Here is an 8,309-nt window from a genome sequence, read left to right as displayed (position 1 = left end):
GTGCCTGGGACTGGGGAAAAGGTACAAGAGTAGCATTTATTGAATACCTCCTCGGTACCAGACACCAAGGATATCACACTCTTTACTTTCCCTTCATAATCTGTAATTATGTATTTATTAATATGATTGTTTGTTTCAGGTCCATTTGTCATACTGCCTGGCATAAAGTTAATATGCAATAAACATTTATGAATGAATGAAATTAGACTCCTGCCTTTAAGGAGCTTGCAGTCTAGGAGGAAAACGAGAGCTAGAAACAATGCCTACAACATGGCAAGATAAATACAAGTACAGGGAGAAGGGTCTACCCCACCCCTGGGGAGGTGAGCAAGGAGCCTGGAGAGGGAGATACCAGGTCTTGAAGAATGAGTAGGAGTTTCCCAGGAAGATAGGGGGACAGATCCTCAGGGCTGAAAGGACAGCCCTTGCAAAGGCAAGGGCGTATGGCCCACCAGTTCTATTTGAGGACCTTCAGGGCCCTGGTGGCATGGTGAGTTACATGTTGGGCTGCTAACCACTAGGTCAGCAGTTTGAATCCACCAGCGAATCCTAGGGAGAAAGAGGAGGTTTTCTGCTCCTGGAAAGATTTGGTCTCAGAACCCCATAGGGGCAGTTCTACTCGGTCCTATAGGTCGCTATGTGTTGGAATTGACTCAATGGCAATGCATAAAGTAGTTAGTTAGTTAAGTGACAACAGGAAAGAACCCTGGTGATACAGTGATTAAGCACTTACCTACTAACCAAAAGACTAGCAGTTCAAACCCACCAGCTGCTCCCGAGGAGAAAGATGTGGCAGTCTGCTTCTATAAAGATTTACCGCCCTGGAAATCCTATGGGTCTGACCTACAGGGTTGCTATGAGTTGGAATCAGCTCCACAGTATCAGGTCTAAGTGGTTTCATGTCGCTGAATTATGGCAGGGGGCGTGAGAGGCAAGAAATCCAGCTGTGAAAAAGAGGTTGTGGCTCCGGCCACAGTCTCAAAGGGTGCCGGCTGCTGTGCCGAGGACAGAACCCAGAAGTGGGCCTTATTCCTGAAGCAACAAGGGGTTGCTGAAGGCTTGTAAGCCATTTGTGTCTTAGAAAGCTGGCCCTGATGGGGGTGGGGTAAAGGATGGGACCGAAGAAGGAGGGCAGACCAGTCAGGAGGAGGCGATGACTGACAATGAGCATTTAACATGAGCAGAAGCAGTGAGGATGGGCTGGTGGGCGAAAAGATGCATGAAAGTGAGAGAGAATTGACAGCAGGTAGTGACCATTTGCCTGTGAGACAGGAAAGAGGTCACTTTGGCTATTAGACTCTCAAATGAAGATAAGATGTTCTACCCAGCTGAATCATTATGAGTGTTAACAGAGATAAAAACCATAAAGGCCTGAATGGGGTCTGACACCTGGCTATGCCTTTATATCACATCTTATGCATGGGCACCACACAGCAAAGCCAAGCCCAGTGTGGATGAATGAATACATTGGGCTAGGAGAAAGGAATCCCGAGGGCTCTAGCAGCACCCACAAGCTAGAGGTGTGCTACCCAGGGGAACTCCCTGCAGATCAAGCCCACTGTGGCCTGGAGGCTTGTGCACAGTTTTTCTCTGATGAGAACAAGCAAGACATACACCTATTCATGCCTGAGTCCAGTGCAAAGCCAGGAGCTACTCCAAATCTTTCAAGTGCAGGGATTTAAATCAGGAATTTAGTTGTGCAGGAAACTTCTAGGTCAGGGGAGCAGGGGGGGGGAGGGGCGTGGAGAGCAGTGTTATAAGAGTCCAGGAGCCAAGGCCACTGGACAGCAACTATAACCACTTCTGGCCTGCAGGAAGGGGCTGTCCAGCAGGAGTCAAAGAAGAGGCACAGATAATACAGAATTAAGCAGACAACTCAACAAGGAGAGACATGCCCTGGCTTCTCCCCTCCTCTCACTTGCTACCTTCCTCCAGTGCCTCCAATTGGCTGGATCTTTGCAAAAGCCAGACAGAAAGGGAGCCTAGAGAATGGAGTTCCCTCTGACACAGAACAGGGCAAAGAAAGCCAAGACACAAGCACACACTGGTTCGTTCTTTCACTCGTGCACTCATTGCTGAGTACCTAGGTTCTGGGAGATAATGACAAACAAGAATGCAAGATCCTACCAGCAGTCCAGCAGCTCCTGCCCCCACCCCTCAGGTGGGTCATGGGCACCTGCTTAACTAGCTTGGGGGTGCAGAACCTCTGAGGGCCCCTGGGAAGCTTCCAGTGTGCAGAGAAGAAGCCAAGCTCTGCCTCCTCCCCAGCTGAAAGCTTGCAGTTCAGAATGAAATGTCTCCAAAAAGGGAAGAAAACCCTTAAATCCCACTGTTTGTCTTTGGAGCCTGGGAAGCAAGGATCTAATGAACATGAAACATGCAGGCCGCTCAGAAGTTGTCTTTGAAACCTCCAAGGCTGGCTTTGTCAAGGAGCAGCATCGCCTTTCAAAGCTGTCTGGTTCCAAACTCCCCTCTCCTCCCTCGGTTGGTAGCAGCCAGCGGCTAATTAGCCTGAGATGTTAAACACTCCCTAATTCTGTCGGAGAAGTCACCAGACTTGAGGGGAACTGGTATCAAGGCTGGCAGACTGAGTATGTCCACTCCCTCCTTCAATCCCCACACCTGGCACCCCTTCCTGCCAGTCACTGATACCAGCCTGGGACCCACTGGAATGTCCTCTCCCTCCAAATGTTGCCCTCACCATTCACCCCTCACACCGGCCTATGCTCAAACACAACCTGTGTTTGTTTCTTGCCTACTCCTAGAATTCTGCCTCTTCCAGGAAGACTTCTGAGTTTTCCAGCTTCTCCCTGGTTATTTGCCCTCACATGGACCCCTCCTCAGGTGTTCAGGCTGGGGGTGCCCCTCAAAACCACCACACAGTGCAGCCTCCCTGAAGGAAGGGTCTCCAGCCTATCCCTGAGATTTGCGCTAGCCAAACAGCCAAACTAGTCACTGTGGTGTCCATTCCAACCTACAGTGGCCCCATGTGTGTGTGCACCCCAAGTAGACCAAAACTCCAAAATCATTACCATCAAGACAGGAGGCATTCACAGCTTCACAGAGGTTTTGGTGGTTCGGTGGAGAGAGTCATGTTTCACTCCCAGCCAATGCATCCCATGTGTAGTCACCACCCATCTTTTAATGGAGGCCTGTTTGTTTCTGTGATGCTGAACCGGTTTCAGCAGAGCTTGCAGACTAAGTAAGACAGACTATGAAGAAAGGCCTGAGGAGCTACTTCCCACAATCAGTCAGTGAAAACCCTATGGGCCACATGGTTCACATCCACTGTATGTAGGGTTGACATGAATCTAAGTCAATTCCAAGACAGCTAACAACAACAACAATCTGGTCTATCATCACAGCCTAATGTCACAGGTGAGTACTACACATCGCTCTCTGGGCTGCCATTTCCCATATATTAAGCAAGGGGACTCTTCTAAGCCAAGGGTTCTCACACTTGAGCATGTAGCTGAAGAACCTGGAGGGTCTGTTAAACAGACCACTGAGCCCAGACTGGTTCAGAGGTCTGGGGTGGAACCTTAGAATATGTGTGTCTTACAAGTGCCCAGGTGATGCTGATGCTTCCAGTTCAGGGACTATACCTGGAGAAACACTGGATGAGAAGGACAGATTCTAAGTTACATTTGTCCTAGCTGCATGGGTTATAGAAAGTTCCCTCACTAAAGGGTATATAGGAGTGGTGATGATGCACGTGTGTGTGTGTGTGTGTGTGTGTGTGTGTGTGTGTGTGTGTGTGTCAGGGGTAGAGACGGCAGGTGATCCTGAGGAGGCTGACCTGAGCAATCTGACTTTAATATGTTTCATTTGTATGTATGTCCAGGTAAGAGTTGGTCCAGGTAAAGATTCCCTGCTTTAAATCAAGTGTTTGGAAAGCTGTCAACTAGTCTAGCTGATCAGTATGGTCTCTTCTAATTCTGATGTCACTCCATATCTCCTCCCTCACCTCTGCAAACTGCCATTTACTTCTTCACAGACACAGGATGGGCACAGCAAGACCAAGGCGCAGGACTCAGGAAGTGTGGGCATGGAGGATGGTAAGCATCAGTGGAAAGGCCAGGAAGGTTCCCAAGAGATTGTATTTAGGAGGGTCACATCAACCCAGGGATGCACCCAAAGTGGTGGGACACACATGAGTGCCAACTCGGTTACACACACACACACACACACACACACACAATTTCCACTAAATATAACCCCCACCTGCCCAGAGATGATCTGAGAAGGGTCTTGGGACCCAACACAGTTAGAGAAGACAGAGAGTAGTTACGCTGCATTTGGGTTTGGGAGATAGTGAATGCACGCATGTGTGAGGTTTGCATATATGACATGTATGTTACAAATAAGTTACAGAAAGAGAGGGGTTTTAAGTGGATTGATGAGGGTATGAACAGATTCTAAATAAAGTAGAATCTTCTAGAATGTTCCAAATCCCTCCTATAATTGCTAAAGAAACTGAGGCTCCCAGAGAGCTAGAACCAGAATTTCCTGCTTCCTGGGCCAATGTGCTGCCCACTGCTAGATATGATGTCTGGCCCACCCACAACAATTACATTAGCTGAAATCAATGGTACATCATGGCAAACAGAGAAAAAAATGTTCACAGAAAAGAATTCACAGCAAACAAATCCCTTCCCCACCCAGTCTGTCCCACGCACATAGCCGTTCCCTAGCCTGTTCAGGAAGGGTCCCCTGCCCACCCTAGTGTGGAGGGGGCCTAGGGGAGCTTGCATGGAGTGGGGAAGTCAGCGGTTACACAGACAAAGAAGTCATATCAGGTATGGTAGAGCCTCCTCCACAGTCCCAGCCCACAGGAATGCAACAGGCAGTGAGGAGAGAAACAGGATGATATCTACCAGATCCTTTAAAGATTAATAGGGTTCTCTGGGACCCAGAGCTGTGAGTGTATTAGAGAGAAAGAAAGACCAGCAGACAGGCATTTGGGGAGTAGAGAGACAGACTGAGGTGTGTGTGTGTGTGTGTGTGTGTGCGTGCATGTGTGTGCATGCAAGACACACAATAAAGAGGCTCTCAGACTGTGTGTGTGTGTGTGTTTGTGCAAGCCCAGGAGAAGCCAACAGACAGATGAAGAGTATGCAGGCTGAGGAAGGAAGCACACACACACACACACACACACACACACAGATTGGGTGAGGGTGGAGCTGGAATCCGGGAAGCCCAGGAGAGTACCAGGAGGTGAAGCACTGTCAGAGAGAGTTGGGAACAGGTTGTTGTGTCTGTGGTAGTGGATGTGTGATGGAATGACACACTGTGGGCATTTGTAGGTGTGTTCCCCAAGGACCAGGAGAAAGGTGACGAAAGTAAGCAGGCCACAGATATTCCTGCAGTGAGTAGCCCACAGGACTGCTAGACACCTCTCTCAGATCTTCCCTCACACCCCCTCCCAGGATCCCTGCTCAGGTCCCCCTCTGCCTTGGCTTCCTGCTCTCAACACCCTGCTCCTCAGGGGTAAGTGTTCCTGGAATATCACAGTCCTCCACCTTGGGGCAACCACCAAAAAAAAAAAAAAAAAAAAAACAGTTCCCACCCCAACCCCTTCCTACTCACGCACTCATTCTCACCTCAGAGCAATGGAACAAGCTCAGATCTTGAGTCAGACTGCATTGTTTCCAATTCAGACTGCCTCTTAGTGCTGTGGCCTTGATCACGTTACTTAGACCTCTCTCTCAAGGAAGGAAAAAAGAATGGCGTCCTCATGAAGAGTAAATGAGATAACATATGTGAAACCAACGCGTGTGCCAACCATAAAGTAGGTACTCCTTGTTTCAGTCTGTTTAACACATGCTGTCAGGGGCAAGTTTTCATTAGAAAATTCCAGGACATCCCAAGTAACAGCATCTTCTTGAAATCCTAAAACCCTAGAAATTACCCCGACGTCTGAGGTTGGGTAACTTTCATTATTAAAGGGGTTGAGACCAGAGTGCAGCCCTGTTGCTTTACAATCCAGGGCTTTTTGCCTTCCTCCGAGTCAGGTGATATTCACAGGGATATTCTTGGAAGGTTTCTTTAACATTGACTTGGAGGTGAGACTGAACTCTGTAGATGGGGGCTGGACCAGAGAAGGAAAACTGCAAGACAGAATCCTCTCCAGTCCTGAGCAATTCAGCTCTGGCCCCAAATTTGCATTCCCACTTAGCAAAGCAGAAGCACTACGGTGGATCTCCCTCATTCCCTCCACCTGACACTTAGAAGGAAGTTTAGTGCTTACCTCCGACCCTTCTCACATGTCCCCACTCTTCGTAAGTAATCAAAGGGTTTCTCCCAATCCCATACTATTTGCTTGTGAAGGGTCCCAAATTGCTGCAGGTGTCTCTACCTCATGCCTCTTGCCAGGCCCTACATCTGGCTCAGATTTATCATACCTATTCATTGCCATGAGGACAACAATGCTGGAACCTGACCCTCCCTGAGGACAGGTGTCCCTGGGGGATTGCTAGGGATGGATGCCCAGAAGACAGACAGAAGGCATGCTGCTTCTGACTTGGGTTCTTCATGCAGGACGGACAGGAAGGCTTCTGGAAATGGTGAATACATGGGTAGGGGGTGGCTGCTGCAGGGGAAGGGAGAGCAGGACATAACAGGGGTGTGGCGCTGTGGCTTAATGCACCAGACTGCAAAGCTGTTTGAACTGCAAGGTTGGTGGTTCAAGTTCACCAGCTGTTCCTTGGAAACCCTCTACAGGGTCACTATGGGTTGGAACCGACTGGACGGCACCTCACAACAACAACAGTAAGCGAGGTAAGCTTACTTGTACTTACTATCTGTGGTGAAAATTTTCACATTCTTCCCCACAGCAAAGATTCTGCTTCTATGTCTGGCTGATATCTGTCTCCCTCCTAAACTCACAGGGATAGGTTAAACAAGGTAAGCTCAAGCACTGGCTTACTTGTGCTTCCTAACAGGTTAGCAAAACTGTTCACTACAGATTAGTAAGTAAGCACAAGTGAGCTCATGCTTACCTTGCTTATTGAGGAATCCAGCCCTGAAGCCAACATTGGGAGGGAAATAATGAAGGGGGAAGACAGTAAGAGTCAAAAGGGAGTCCATCAGAGGGGACAGATGACTAGAAGTATTTCCAGACTCACCTTTGATGCCCTCCTGCAAAGCTGAGGCACCCTAGTCCCCACCTCCAAGGACACAGGAGGGCTGGGAGGAGGCAGAGACCAGGACAAAGAATTCACAGGTTCTTGTGTGTGGTCCCCTTGCCCTTGATCCTAGAATGAGATAGCCAGGAACCACTCTCTAGTTAGAGACATTTGAATGCACAATCACTTCCTACCTTTTATCACTTCATTGAGAAAGGGCCGGAGATGTGAAGATGTCCACCAAAGGGGTTTTCATGGGTTTCCAGTCTTTCTCCAGGTAATCAGGGACCTGCTCATCAATGCCATGTGGCCTAATCTGGGGAAGTCACACTACTCACTCACTCTCCCAAAGTCTCATTTATCCAAATGCAGCCTACATTATCAATACCCAATGCAATGCATTCACTCGCTTAGCAAAGTGGTTACAAGCGTAGACTCTGGAGCCAGACTGCTTGACTTGGGTCCCAATTCTACCAAATGATGGTTGTGTGGCCTTGTACAAGTTACTTAACCTTCTGTGCCTCCATTTTCTCATCTGTAAAACAGTGGCACTATTAAGAGTTACCTCAAAGGAATGTTATAAGGTTTAAATGAATAAATTTATATTAAATAATAAATATTAAACACTGAGCACTGAGTATGTGCCAGGTGCTGTTCCAAGCCCTGAGATCTCATGGTAAGCCATCCCAAAATGACTTCCACTGTTACGAAGTTTACATTTTAGTGGGGGAGGCAAACAATCGCATAAAACAACAATCACATGAAATAATTACAAATTGTAACAAGAGCAGTAACAATGGTCTTAGATACCCAATGCCACTGTAACAGAACTACCCTCAAGTGGGTGGCTTTAAAAAACTGGAATTTATATTCTCACCATTGTTGAGGCTAAAAGTACAAACTGAGGTCTCAGCCACGTGAATTCCTTCCTTGTGGGTTGCTATTGTTAGATGCTGTCCAGTGGGTACCAATGTGAGAAATAGCTGTTGGGGTGATCCCTCTTCAGAATCAAGGAAATCTTGGGGAGTAGCAGGTTGGCATGACAAAAGGGAACTCTGAGTAGAAGAAGAGACTAGTTTGACCTACTGTTGTTGTTGTCAGGTGTCATCGAGTCAGAACCGACTCATAGCGGCCCCATGCACAGCAGAACGAAACAATGTCCGATCCTGGGCCAACCTCACT

The sequence above is a fragment of the Chrysochloris asiatica genome, unplaced genomic scaffold (genome assembly GCF_000296735.1).
Source record: "Chrysochloris asiatica unplaced genomic scaffold, ChrAsi1.0 scaffold00008, whole genome shotgun sequence".
Taxonomy (NCBI): Eukaryota; Metazoa; Chordata; class Mammalia; order Afrosoricida; family Chrysochloridae; genus Chrysochloris; species Chrysochloris asiatica.
This window is presented reverse-complemented; position numbering follows the sequence as displayed.